The sequence below is a fragment of the Mustela nigripes genome, chromosome 12 (assembly GCF_022355385.1).
Source record: "Mustela nigripes isolate SB6536 chromosome 12, MUSNIG.SB6536, whole genome shotgun sequence".
In the NCBI taxonomy this organism is placed as follows: domain Eukaryota; kingdom Metazoa; phylum Chordata; class Mammalia; order Carnivora; family Mustelidae; genus Mustela; species Mustela nigripes.
In genome coordinates this window covers 22,104,796-22,120,680 of record NC_081568.1, presented here as the reverse complement: position 1 = coordinate 22,120,680, position 15,885 = coordinate 22,104,796, and positions in this window count along the sequence as shown.

The window sequence follows — 15,885 nt, the reverse complement described above, 5'->3', positions numbered from 1 at the left end:
GCTAAAATGTCTAACAAGACTTTTCACTCATCTTTTTTTTTTTTTTTTATTGAGCTGTGGTGCTAATATTTGACAAAGATGGGAAGCATATTGCAAAAAATTGTTATTTATAGAATGATTAAAATGAAAAATACCCAGAAAATAACTTCATTTTAATTACATTAAAGTGATCCCTTTTGGAGATTTAGAAAGAGTGACATTTTAAAAAAATTTTGAATAAATGCAATACATAATTCATTGCTATAGATAAATATGCAATTATAAATAAGCTATTTTATGTAACATTTAAGAAAAAACCTCCTGGGTCTGTATTAAAGATATAATATCAGAAAAGAAAAAAAATGTATTATTACATAATTTCTCCTAATTAGGACATATATTGAATATAACACTTTCTTTTATACAGTTGATAATATTCATTGGTTATAATCACTGAAATACTCTAGGTAAAGGTAATCTCTTCAAAATGGTCTTTTAGTATCTATTTTCTTGGATAAAGAATTAACAAGAAAATTACTTATCGGGGGCGCCTGAGTGGCTCAGTGTGTTAAGCCTCTGCCTTCAGCTCAGGTCATGATCTCAGGGTCATTAAGCCCCACATCACGCTCTCCACTCAGTGGGGAGCTTGCTTCCCCCTCTCTCTCTGCCTGATTCTCTGCTTGTGATCTCTGTCAAATGAATAAATAAAATCTTTAAAAAAATTAGATATCAAAAATTTGACCTCTGTTTATATTAAAAGCTTTCTAAATTTTAACATTTTCTATTTCCTTAAGTTTAATTTAAAATCCAGTTAGTTAACATAAAGTGTGATATTAATGATAGTAATGATAGTAATATTAATTATTAATATTAATCCATAAAGTGGATTCAGGTGTAAAATCCACTGATTTAGCAATTCTCTACAATACCTGGTGCTCTTCACAAGTGCACTCTTTAATTCCCATCATCTGTTTTACCCAACTCCCACCCACAACCCCTCTGGTAACAAACAGTTTGTTCTCTATAATTAAGAGTCTGTTTCTGGTTTGCTTCTCTCTCTTTTTTCCCTTTGCTCTTTGCTCTTTTGTTTTGTTTCTTAAATTCTATGTATGAGTGAAATCATACAGTATTTGTTTTTCTCTGATTAACTTATTTTGCTTAGCTTAATATTCTCTAGCTCCATCCATGTCATTGTAAAAGGCAAGATTTCATTCTGTCTTATGGCTGAGTAATATTTTATATACATATAAACACACGTGTGTAGCTATACCTATATCTATATATTCACTTCTTTATCTATTTGTCAGTCAATGGATACTTGGACTGCTTACCTATTTTAGATAATGCCTGCTATAAACGTTGAGGTACATATATCCCTTTGAATTAGTATTTTTGTATCCTTTGAGTAAATACCCAGAAATGCAATTGCTGGATTCTAGAGTAGTTCTATTTTTATAGAACTACTTTATAGAAATTTATATTTTATAGAACTACTTTATGAGGAATGTCCATACTCTTCTCCAGATTGGCTGCACCAGTTTGCACTCCCACCAACAATGCAAGAAGGTTCCCCTTTCTCCACATTCTCATCAATGGCTGTTGTTTTTTGTATGGTTGATTTTAGGCATTCCGACATGTGTGAGGTGCTATCTCATTGTAGTTTTGATTTGCATTTCTCTGATGATATGTGATGTTGAGCATATGTTGATGTGTTTATTGGCTATCTGTATGTCATCTTTGCAAAGACGTCACTCATGTCTTCTCTCCATTTTTTAGTCGGATTATTTGTTTTTTGAATGTTGAGTTTTATAAGTTCTTTATATATTTGATACTAAATCTTTATCAGATATGTCATTTGCAAATATCTTCTTGCATTCTATAGATTGCTTTTGAGTTTTTGCTTTTGCGTTTTTTGCTTTTGCTTTTGTTTTTACTGATTTTACTGTTTCCTTTCCTATCAAAATACCAATGGCACTTTTCCACGGAGCTAGAACAAGCAATCCTAAAATTTGTATGGAACCACAGAAGACCCCAAATAGCCAAAACAACCTTGAAAAATAAAAGCGAAGCTAGAGGTATCAAATTTCAGACTTCAAGTTATGTTACAAAGCTATAGTAATCAAAACAGTATGATACTGACTCAAAAATAGACAGATAGGTCAAAAGAACAGAATAGAAAACCCAGAATGATGTGGTCAATTTATCTTCAACAAAGCAAATGGTGTTGGTAAAACTGAGCAGTAACATGCAAAAGAATGGAAGTGTACTACTTTCTTATACCACACACAAAAATAAATTTAAAATATATTAAAGACCTAAACGTGAGACCTGAAACCATAAAAATCCTAGAAAAGAACACAGGCAGCAACCACTTTGACCTTGGCCATAGCAACTTTCTAGATATGTCTCTGGAGGCAAGGGAAACAAAAGAATAAACTATTGGGACTGCATCAAAATAAAAAGCTTCCACACAGAGAAGGAAGCAATTAAGGAAACATTTTCTATTTTTAATTACTACTTAGTTTTTTCCTCAATAATAAAGGAATGTTTATTTCTTGAATACTCCTTCCAAATTTCCCTTGCAAATTTTTCAAATGTCAGGATTTATGTTTAAAGGTTACCAATGTTCCTCATTAAAGTGCATTCTATGAACACCCAAATGTATGTACACTTGTGTATGCTTATATAAAACAGTGAGAAATTATATAAATGTAGAGGTGGAGTCTTTTATATATCAAGAAGTTATTGAACCAATGTGACACTAAAAACTATAAACAAAAATTAATGGGAAACAAAATTCCCTTTTTTGTTTATTTGATAGAGAGGGAGGAAGCAAGCACAAACAGGGGGAGTGCAGGTAGGGGAGAAGCAGGCTCCCCACTGAGTAAGGAACCTCCTGTGGAGCTCCATCCCAGAACCCTGGGATCATGACCTGAGCCAAAAGCAGCCACTTAATCTATTGAGTTTCTCTAGTGCCCCGGAAACAAAATTCTTTTTATTAAAAGTTGCTTTTAACTTTCCTGTTATAAAATTTAAAATGATTATTGAATATTATTTTTTCAAGTCAATACTCTTAATGCACTGAACAATTAAAACATGTTTGATTTTGTAAGATTTTTAAATGATAAACATTTGAACAAGCTTTCATTATCATACTTGAGTTAAAAATTTACTTCAGCTCTTTTTTTTTTTTTAAGATTTTATTTATTTACTGAGAGAGAGAGAGAGAGAACAAACAAGGGAGTGGCAAAGGGAGAGGGAAAGGCAGGCTCCCGGCAGAGCAGGGAGCCCGATGTGGGGCTCAACCCCAGGACCTTGACATCTTGACCTGAGCCTAGGCAGTCGCTTAACCAAATGAGCCATCCAGGCACTCCAGTTTATACAGCTCTTAAAATATCTGTTGCTTATACCAAATTTTCCCACCTCTATAAAACCTAAAAGAAAGAAAAAATTAAAATATTACTGACCTATTTTCAGAAAAGAGAGAACAAGACCTTTCCCAACTTGCATTTGAGGTTGCATTACCTAATATCAACACGTGACAGTCATATTACAGAAAAAGAAAATTGTGAATAAGATTGCTGATAAAATTTAGATACAGAAATTCTTAGCACGGTGTTATCAAAATGAATTTAAAATATACTAAAAAAATAATGCATTTGGGTCTTATAGGTAACTACTAAGTCATTGAACACTACATGAAAAGCTAATGATGTATTATACAGTGGCTAACTGAACATAATAAAAAATAATACATGCTGGAACAATTAGGGTTTATCTTGGGAATGCAGTTAGTTGAACATTCAGAATTAATTAATATAATTTTCCACATTAATGATATAAATGAAAAGATGCACAAAATACATTTGCCAAGACTTCTAACACCTATTTACGAGAATTTTTTTTTCTCTAAGAATTAAAAAGAATTTTCACAATCTGATTAAAATCATCTAAGAAAAACTTACCATTTCCAATTAATTATTTCCAATTAATGTATTGTTCAAATATACCCTCGATAAGTTTATTGTTTTCTTTACTTTATTTCCTTTAACATATGGTCTCCAATAAATTAATATATTTAAATTTTTGGAACTGCATATTATATGTATATTATATATGCTGTATGTATCATTGTATGCTTTTGGTATTTACCTTGAGACACATGTCCTTTTTCCTCCTGAAGCATTCCATGTTGCCTTATGTAGTGAAATAATGTTATATTTTTTAAATCTCTGTTCTCTGGGGGCACTCTTTCTAGTGAAAAAGTCTGAAACGCAGCACTGATAAAGACATTCTATGTTCTTTGATTAAGCCATCCTTATGCTTAGAGTTTACATTGTGGTCAAGGAAATATTGTGTATTAATTTTCTACTGTTGAAATCTCTTCCCTGCTTTTAGTATCTACCTTTAAAGCAGTCATATGATTAGGCAATGCCCACCCAGAATAATCCATTTTGGTTAAATTAAAATCAACAAGACTAGAAGCTTTAATTATATCTGCAAAAATCCCATGGCCTTTGCCATATAACATAATCCAACCATGGGGGAGTGGTTATAGGCATCATATTCATAGCTTCTACCTACTTACAAAATTATTACAAAAGGGCATATACCTACCAGGGGTGTTTTAGGGTACGAGTCGAACACCCCTCAATTGAGTCGAACACCCCTCAATTAGACAGAGAACACTCTCGATAATGCAAGTCACACAGCGAGGTTTATTTCCAGCTAGCTGGGGTTCAAGTATCTGCCTGGTGCAGCAGGTTTCAACAAGGACCCCGAGCACTCAAAGCTTATATAACATTTATATAGCATTTTCAAGGCACTTTTTCATAGTTACATACATATCTTGCGCCCCACTTTGACAGTTTAACTTTGTTTAAACTTTTGCCACCCCGGTGTCACCTGGGCTCCATCCTGGCGGTTAAGTGAGATTTAGGTTTAGAAGAAATTTAACTTTATTTACATTTCTTTCTGCTTCAGCCTCCTTCAGTTCTAAGATAGGGAAGGCAGAGGTACTGAGCTATTTGTCTCTGGAAATTGGGCCATTGAAAAGATGGCTTTTTTTTTTTTAAAGTTTTTTTTTTTTTTAATTTATTTGACAGAGAGAGAAAGATCACAAGTAGGCAGAGGCAGGCAGAGAGAGGTGGGGGAAGCAAGCTCCCTGCTGAGCAGAGAGCCTGATGCGGGGCTCGATCCCAGGACCCTGAGATCATGACCTGAGCAGAAGGCAGAGGCTTAACCACTGAGCCACCCAGGTGCCTTCGTTGTAAATCACCAGGACATTTGCATACCAAGGGAGACTCCTGTCTTGCAGGATTGCGATCTCTGCAAGTTAACTGGTTTGTTTTTTTTTAACATTTGGTCCCTGTGGCACCACCACCTAACCACCTGGTGGTATATGATTAAGTTGTTTTTTCAGGTTTTAGCTAGTTCCTCTTATCTCAAGTCTCCTACCCAGTGTCAGCCTGTTAGGGACCCTCAGTAGAATGGCTTCCCGGCCTTCAGGATGGCCATTCTTATGCTAACCCACTCTTACAGTGCAAGGTGCCAGCTTTTGCTTTGCCAAGATGGCTGTACTTATGTCAGGGCTAGACTCGAGGTGAGTACAGCCTTGTTTTTCTTGGCCTCCACACCTGGAGCTGGTTCCTGGGACTTGTTTTTAAGTCCCCTGGGGGGAAGGGGAGCAGGGACTGTTTAAGGGTTAAACAACAAAGTTATTGTTTGATCTCAATGGAAGCCTCTGACTAAAATAAAAATATAAAATAGGTCCTTACAGGGTGCACTCTTGGGGGCGTATTATTATTCTGACTACTACCTATTAGAAAGCCTATTTTCTTTAAATTTTTAATTTTTAATTTTTTATAAACATGTAATATATTTTTATCCCCAGGAGTACAGGTCTGTGAATCACCAGGTTTACACACTTCACAACACTCATCATAGCACATACCCTCCCCAATGTCCATAACCCCACCCCACTTCTCCCAACCCTCCTCCCCTCAGCAACCCTCAGTTTGTTTTGTGAGATTTAGAGTCACTTATGGTTTGTCTCCCTCCCAATCCCATCATGTTTCATTTATTCTTCTCCTACCCACCTAAGCCCCCATGTTGCATCACCACTTCCTCATATCAGGGAGATCATATGATAGTTGTCTTTCTCCGCTTGACTTATTTCGCTAAGCATGATACGCTCTAGTTCCATCCATGTTGTCGCAAATGGCAAGATTTCATTTCTTTTGATGGCTGCATAGTATTCCATTGTGTATATATACCACTCTTCTTTATCCATTCATCTGTTGATGGACATCTAGGTTCTTAGAAAGCCTATTTTTACTGTGACTTAAATTTCAGGTTATATTTTTATTTTACTCCAAGTCTTAGGGGTAATATATAAGCGACCTGCATTCTTTTTCATTCCACCAATCTTCAGTAAGCGGCCAATAAACTTTGAAGATTATGGCTAGAGATAGGTATTTATGTTGTTAAAGTTTCTCTTTTTTTCCCCCCTCTGGAAGAGGTGATAGTTAATAATAATCATAGTTAATAATCTTATTTTTGATAAAAATAATAACAATACTAAGTTGTTGTGCTTTTGTGTTGGCTACATAATTTATTTGTTATTTCTCATTTTTCAACTGATTTCAGCCTCTAAATCTCCAACTCCAGTGACACTTATTCATCATTTTACTGGACTTCTGATATTGTAGAATATACTAGTGTTCATCAAACTTCATTCCCCTGTCTGTGGTACCAGATCATGAAGCAGTATTATACAGTGCTTCTCTGTTAAGTTTAGAGATGGCTCTATGACATGCTTTATCTCGTGGAATGTGAGTAGAAATACCATGTTATTTACAGGCTGAGGATTTAAGAAATAGTGAGCGGCTTACCACATTCTCTTTTCTCTCATTTAAATTATAAAAGTATGTGTGGAGATAGAGCCCTATTTGCTATTGCAAATGGATATGTAAAATCACTGAATAACTTTCTGTGGTGAACCAATTGTATTTTTGCTGTTATTGTTTGTTATATTGGTATAATGTAGCTCTTTTCAACTGTTCATCCTAGTTATGGGGCATTAATACCGTTAATCATTTTTTGTGTGTTGGTTGTGTTTAGGTGTAAGTATCAGATACATGAAAACACACATTGGTTAGTTTCCTTTTTTACCAAGTTGGTGACAGGAAGAAAAAAGAAAAAAAGATTTTAAATATCCATGAGGCTTAGTTTTATGTAATTGTCTTATTTCATTCAAATTCTCAACATGTAGTCATTCCCTTTAATAGAGTAGTTCTCCATAACTTTATCTTATTCTAAGTCCTTCTCCTCCTTTTAAATATTTTAATGTATGGTTTATGTGTGTGTGTGTGAGAGAGAGAGAGGGGGAGGGAAACCTTCACCTTAACTCCTTGATTATTGTTCTCATCACTCTTGGTGATGTCTCATTTGCTCTGACCTCTGACTTTCCTTCTCAACTACAATTCATTTTGGTCATTTCAGGACATTTCTTGTGGCCCTTCTAGCTTCTGAGGATTGACTAGCTGAACACAGGCACATTAATCTGCATCTTTACCGAGTTTAGCCATGGTACTTAACAAATCCATACAAACTTGCACTGAGCAGTAAATTTTTCTCACGGGCTCTTTTTCTTAGAATAGAATCCAGCCATTGTGAAGGGCAGTAGCTCAATGCTCTTTCTGTCTACTGCTCTATCATAACTGTTCAACCTTATCAAGGGTAAGTCAATGAATTTATTTTAAAATGTTGAAAGTAGGATGGTATATGTCACTTTTTCTTTGATATTTTATGAAGCCCTAGTAACATTTTGTTCTTTTTGTTCTCACACTTAAATTATGTAAGAAGTTAATAGACCAGATATTAAGGAGGATTTTGAACTAATCTAAAATATTTTCAATGCTTGTAAAATATATACAACAAAGCCCAGACACTTTTTTTTTTTCATTTTTAAAAAGAATACCTGGAAAGCTTTGACAGACATGCATTTCAGATTTGTCATGCCATTCTTCTGAAGCTAAACATCAACTTTATATTGACCTGGTATTTCTTCTAATCACTAATAATACTTCATGACATATCACATCAGTGTAACACAAAATGAACTAAAGCATGAGCTTGTACCAACAGAGTCTTTAAAAAAATGAAATAGAAGTGATAAGTTTGATGTTGAGTATCCCTCTTGAGTATGAGTTGTCAAGAGATTTTTTTTTTTTAATATTTGTTTATTTGACAGAGAGAGAGACAGTGAGAGAGGGAATACAAGCAGGGGGAGTGGGAGAAGCAGCAGCAGTCCTCCCGCCAAGCAAGGAGCCCAATGCAAGGCCAGATCCCAGGACCCTGGGATCATGACCTGAACCGAAGGCAGACAGTTAATGACTGAGCCGCACAGGCACCCCTCAAAGATTTTTAAAAGCCGTTTCAAAAGACAAAGAGCATGCTTACTTTTCTATCTACAGTATTTTGATAGTATTTATATTAAATGCTTGATATCTTAAGTTTTGAATTTTTAAGATGAGATAGATTCTTATTTTCTTTTAAATGCAACAATAAACATAAGGCATAGAGTAATCAGTAAAATTGCAGGGTTTTATTTACAATGTAACTCCACTTATTTCTAAAACATAAGTTATACCACAAATGTATTTATATGCATTTATTGAGGGCTGGATCATTATGTGTTTTGGTCTAATTTAACTGTGATAATAATAATCTTTCCCCTTGAGGTAGCTGATAATTTAGACTCAGTGCATGTGGGGTCCTGGAGCTGAGGCATACATATTACCACACCCAATAATAATTATTCCAAGAAAAATAATAAAATATTACACATAAAGGAAACTGGGAGGCATAATTAACACTAATAAAGAAAATAAGGTAAATTTAGTAAAGTCTTCACAGAAAAGAATTGGCATACGATTTTAGAAGAAATCTCAGAAATAAGCAATGGGAAAATACGCATAATAAGGTGCATATATTAGTCTGGGAAGGAGTTCAGAACATGGACATGCCACCCTAAAATGTGACCTTGTGATGCATTGATTATTTGGAGCTGAAGGCATTCAAAAAACAGCAAATGCAGGGAAAGGCTTTCTTTGGATTCCCCTTCTCTGCTTAAAAACATTAAATGCTCCAGAGGGACCCTATTGTCATAAATCCCCACTCCAGGAGTTCCATCAACCAGAAAAGACGACTCTTATTACAAGAGAAGAGACTAGAGGTTGACACCACACTCAGGAAAACTTTGTCACAGACTATCGTTTCTCCCATCTATTCTTTTAAATTCTCATTTATCTTTCCTAAAAATTGATTTACTTTTTCCTAAATTGTCTGCATCCTCCCTTCTTCTGTTATGACAGCACACAAGATTCTCCAATCTCTCCGCCTTTTGGGGTATTCATCTTTCTTCCTGTGCTGCCCCTGTACTTATGATATTAACATGAATTAATGTGTATACCTTTTCTCCTGTTAACTTGACTGTTGCCTGTTTATCTCATAGACCCAGCTATTGAACCTAGGAGGGTAGAGGAAAGGTCTTCCTGCTTTCCATCTGTTAGGGCTGCCATATTTTTTTCTGGCAGACTGGGTGGTTTAAACAAAACATTTATTTTCTCACAGTTCAGAAGGTTAGAAGTCTACAATCAGGCACCAGCAGCTTTGGTCCCTCTCCTTGGCTTGAGGGCAACCACCTTTCTATTGGGTCCTCAGTCAGTCTTTTCCTTGTTGGTATGAAACCCCGGGGGCTCTTCCTCCTTTTGTAGAGACTTTAGTCCTATCAGATTATGGCCTCACCCTGATAACCTCTTTTAACCTTAACTACTTATTTAAAGGCTCCATATCTGGACATTCTGAGGAACTGTGGATTAGGGTTTTGACATACAAGTTTTTTGGGGGATACAGTTCAGTCAATAATATTGTATTATTAAAAAATGGACAAAAACCGATAGTTATGAACTTGGAAAGTTAGGCAATGGTAATGGATGTAGGATGGGGACAATTAGGAATGTATGAAAAATATTATTTCATGCTGTTTCTTTATCATTCTATTGTGCAGAGGGCTTCATGTGTGTGTGTGTGTGTGTGTGTGTGTGTGTGTGTGTGTGAGTGCGAGTGTGTGCGTACTATTTGTATGCTTTGCATCCTTTCTAAATCAGAAGCAAGAGTTGACTTTTTCTCAAATGACTTTTTGCTTTGTGTAGTATCAGGTTTTCTTCTAGATTGCCTTCTTTCCTTAGTAGTCATGGTTATACATTTAAGTATTTCCTGAACTTCACTTAGTATTTTACTCAAGATATCATCATATATTTATAGGTGTTTCCACTTTTATAGTTTTTAGTGTTTTATGATAAATACTGCTTCATAAAATAAACTAAATCACTTTCCATCTGCTGTTATCAGAAAGAGTTTATGTAAAATGGTCGTTTCCTTTATATACTGTTGCATTGCAAATCACCCCAGACAGAAGTGACCTAGAACAATTATTTATTATTTCTGATATTGCTGTGGGTTGACAGCCTGGAGAGGTCTTCTCTTGATCTTGTGTGACATCATTGATATGGCTGTAGTTACATGATGACCTCAGAGGGATGGGGATCTCTCAGAAGGCCTGATTCACACATCTGGCATTTGGGACTGATTGTTGGTAGTGGTGCCTATGTTCACCTTCCTGTTGCCTGTTACCCTCCAAGAGTCTCTTCAAATCATCTTCAATGAATTCTGTTTCCTATCAGGCCTTTAGTGACACAATGAAGAACACAAATACAATTATTTGACTTCTTGAAGAAGAGAGAATATTTTTTGTGTGTTATGATAGAAGAATGCATGCTAGTATTTTGAGCAAAGAAAGTAATTTTTTTTTAACTTTCACAAAGAAGAGGAATTTTTTTTCAACAAAGAAATAATCATGGACATAAAGCTTGTCTATTTTGCTTCTTTCCTCTTGTAGTTTTCCTGTCATTATATCACTGCCTTACTGTTTTCTTATTTCGGAATTCCTTATATAGGAGAAATTACTAGGATACAAAAATATACAGCACTGTTGGATGCTGATTGTGTATATACAGACACCCAGACAAGTGAATATATAGTTATACAGATGTCAGCCAGGACCTACTTATTAAAATGTAGATAAAATAGTATCTATACCAAATTAAATTCTGTAATGTTAATGACCTCAGTAGATTTCTATTAATTTTATCTTTCTGTTAAACTTCTGTTAGTTTTATAGTCAATGACCTTGCTTGTTCTGACTTATTTTATTTGTAAATTTCTCACTCTGACACTATCACACTTATTTTGTGTTTTTTGTATTATCACATCAAAAATGCAAAATCAGATGATACATTTAATGGGTGATTTCCAATACCTCTACAACAAAAACTATAAAATATTACTGTAAAACCTTTAGTTGTAAATAATTTAAGAGATATAACATTTATGGATAATATGGTTAAAGTATCAATTTTTCTCACATTGATATATGTGGTCTCTAAAATTCCAACTTAGGGGCGCCTGGGTGGCTCAGTGGGTTAAAGCCTCTGCCTTTGGCTCAGGTCATGATCCCAGGGTCCTGGGATCGAGCCCCACATTGGGCTCTCTGCTCAGCAGGGAGCCTGCTTCCTCCTCTCTCTCTCTGCCTCTCTGCCTACTTGTGATCTGTCAAATAAATAAATAAAAATCTTTAAAATTCCACTTTATTTAGTTATTCATTTATTTATTTTTAAAGATTTATATATTTTAGAGAAAGAGATAGACAGAGCAGAGGGAGGGGCAGAGGGAGAGAAAGAGGAGGAGAATCTCAAACAGACTTCCCTCTGGGTGCAGAGCCCCACATGAGCTTGATCTCAAGACTGTGAAATCATGACGTGAATCAAAATCAGGAGTTGGATGCTCAACTGACTGAGCCCTCTAAAATTCCAATTTTAAAAAATCTTGAGGTTTTTTTTTTTAAGATTTGGTGGAATGTGAGGTAATTTTAAATTTTAAAATTTTATTTGAAATGTGAAGAATCTATAGTAGTCAATATATTCTTAATAAACAATATTGGAAGACATATATCATAGACTTCAAAAATTTTTGTAAAAGAAAGCTACAGTTACTAGCCCATATAATATTGCCATCAGAGTAGATGAACATATAGATAGTAGCAAAATAGATCCATATATATATTTGTTTGATTTATATCAAAGGTTAAACAGAAGAAATGATGTTGAAGAAATATATCCGTCAAAGATATTGAATCAAGTAATTTGATGGCCACAATGGAAAAAAATAATAAACTTGGTACCTGTCTTACACAGCTCTGTGTAACTGATAGAACTTAGTTCATAGATATAATGGTGAGAAGAAAAAAAAAAAAATCTGAAGACTCTGTAAGAAAATACAGAGGGAGATCTACATGCCCTTGCAGTAGGTAGAGATCTTCAATTTAAGGGTCAAAACACAAAAGAAAAAAATCAATAAAGAAAAAACAGCAATTGGTTTTCATAATTAAGATTTTTTTTCCCCATTAAAAGATCTCATGAAGAAAGTTTAAACACCAAAGAAATAGTGGGAGAAAACATGTATTTGCTATGTATATTTTTGAAGTTATTATTTCCAGAACTCACAAGCTACTTCCACCAATCTGTGAAAGAAATAAAAATAAAATAATGGGAAAAATCTTTCGAAAATAACTTCAGAATGGGGCACCTGGGTTGCTCAGTGGGCTAAACCTCTGCCTTTGGCTCAGGTCATAATCCCAGAGTCCTGGGATAGAGCCCCAGATCTGGCTCTCTGCTCAGCAGGGGGCCTGTTTCCCCTCCACCTCTGCCTGCCTCTATACCTACTTGTGATCTCTCTCTTTCTCTGCCAAATAAATAAAGAAATCTTAAAAAAAAATAATAATTTCAGAAAAAGGACATTTTAATGACTAATAAGCACAATAAAACATCACTCTTCACCATGGAATTATAAATTTAAAAAATACAAAGTATTGTTACACAGTAACTAGAATAACTACAATTAACCAAAACTGAAAATACCAGTGTGTACAGGTTAGGGGAAGCAACTGAACTCTGAAACATCACTGATAGGGGAGTAAAATTACAAACAAGTTTGGAATATAATTGGTCATATCCATTAGTCCCATTCCTAAATGTATACATAAGAGAAGTAAGTCCACACGAACATAATATTTAGAAGAGATTTATTCATGATAGTCAACATCTGGAAAAAAGCCCATATGTTTAACAAATAGAGAAGAGTGAATAGATTGTGGCAAATCATGTAATAGAATGCTACAGTGCAGCACAAAAGAATGTACTTCTAATATGTACAACATGAATAAATTTCACAAAGTACTGAATGAAATTCGCTCACAACAAAAATAGTATCTACTGTATGATTCCATTTATGGGAAGTACTACCACAAAGTTAACAGATGATGAAAGAGTTCAGAATAGCAATAAATTCAGGGGGCTAGTTTAGATTGAGAAGGGATTAAGAAAATACCTTCCTGGATGCTGGCATTGTTCTATATCTTGTTCTGAATGGCGATTATGTGGGAAAATACACATGTGAACATTGGCACACTGTACTTGTAGATTTAGTTCACTTCATTTGCTTGACTATATGTATCTTGCCCTTTGATTTTAAAAAAGGAAGTAAATATCCACATACGTGGAGATTCTATGTCAGGCAACTGTTTTTAGTCTATTTTTTTTTTCTTAAAGAATATAATATTCAAGAAGAGGAAATAGTTTACTTTCTTCATTATCAGAAAAAAAAAATCTTTATTCTTGTCCCTAACCATTAGACATAAATGGAACATATTCAGCTTGTTGTTGATAAAGCATTTGAAGATAATAATATACGGGGGAAATTATATAATTTATAATGTCTTGGGGAATGTTATATAAATGTTGACAGAAGGGTGTACTGGTTTATGTTCAAGTGTATTTGTGGAAGTACTCTTTTGATTGTTAAGTGAGTAATTACTGTTAACATACTTAAGTCCGCTATTTTGAAGTATGCTGTTTCAAAGTTACGTTCAAAGAAAAATGCACGGTCAAGTTCCTTATCAGAAAAAAAGCCTGTTTGTTCCAACACAGCACATAGTTTTACGCATTTCTCTTTCACATTTTGAGAGTATCAGTCATTAACTGAATCTTCTTAGAGAGCTTTTAGTCCACTGTGAGAATTCTTTTCCTGAAAAAGAGTATGAAAATTACAAACAAACAAACAAACTTTGATGTGGAAATTAAAATAGCACATAGTAGATAAGGTTGCAGAATGTCTTCTAATTAGTTATTAGGGATGCTTTGGCTAATACTATCTCAGTAATGGATCTGTATTTCTAGAGAGTGGCAGGCTTCATCAAAGCAATTTTCCTTACAATAAGAATTTACTAGGTTATGGGGCACCTGGGGTGGCCCAGTGGGTTAAAGCCTCTGCCTTTGGTTCAGGTCATGATCTCAGTGTTCTGGGATCCCCGCATCAGGCTCTCTGCTCAGTGGGGAGCCTGCTTCCCCCTCTCTCTCTGCCTGCCTCTCTGCCTACTTGTGATCTCTGTCTGTCAAATAAATAAATAAAATCTTAAAAAAAAAAAAAAGAAAAGAAGAGAATTTACTAGGTTATTCTAGGATAGGGATACCTACCCTATCCTTTTAGAACCTTATCATTAGTACATATATTTTTTTCCACATTTAATTTCTTTTCTATTTATTAATCTAATCTTAAAGAAACCTAAATTATCATTGTTATATTTATAAAATTTTTAAAATGAGGAAACTGAAGGTCACAGGGATCAAATGTCATATTCAAAATTATACAATTAATAGGAAGTACAAGTAAGACTTGAAATGATTTAGATTATGCTTTCAGAAGCTGAATTTTATGTGCATAAGAAAATATTATTGTTAATTTTTCTCCATAGTCATTCTGAGAATTTTGAAATATGGTCTTACATATCATTTTTCCAACATCCATCTGTGAATCATTTCTCATGCTGCTGAGCAAAATAACTGATTTAGGGTCAAAAGTCATGGATTGGATAAGACCTACATTTTTTATTTGAGTTCTTTAGTTACTGTCTCATTTATTGTGATCACCTATCATGAAAGATATTAAATTTGTTCTTGAAGTACTAACGATAACCCCTGAAAAATACTGTTATAATTTAAGCCAGTGTTTTAATATTCATAGAAGGAATAAGTGATACTTTATATGTAGAAAGAGAAGAAAGGCACCTTCGCTGTGAAGGATCTTACATATTGTCTCAAACTACATTATTCGAGAGACAAGACTATAAATCATACGGAGGTAGGCTAATGAAACTTACCAATCCTTATTCTTTTTGGAGCACTTGACGTAACCCATTAAGAGTAATTCTGAGATGCAGAAAATTTACTATCTAGTATATCCATTATTGAAAAAGTACAGTCAAATAATGGCAATTAAATACTGAATGTGAAAAGGAAAAATGCAGTGTTATTTTGAGGAAGGTGGTAGAGATATTAAGAAAAAAATCAAATGGAAAGAATTACTTTTTCTCTCTTCCATAACAGTGAAATTGTGTTAAGTACCTGACTATCATCTTTAATAAAGTCATTTTATACCAAATTTAAGATTTTACAAATGTATTGATAGTGATAAAATAATAATAGTAATAATAATTTTAGCATTATGTCAGTATCAAATAAAACACATTATTCATTTAAAATTATGGTTAACTATTAATATATTCCTATTGTCCATGTTTCTATATTTATTACCTGAGCATGAAATAACTATTTAATATTTAATGCAAAACAAAGTAGGTTTTCTGGACTTAAGAAAATTAAGACAGATAGAAAGCTTAACACTTTAATACTATTAGACCTTAGTAATAAGACATTCATTAACTTTACA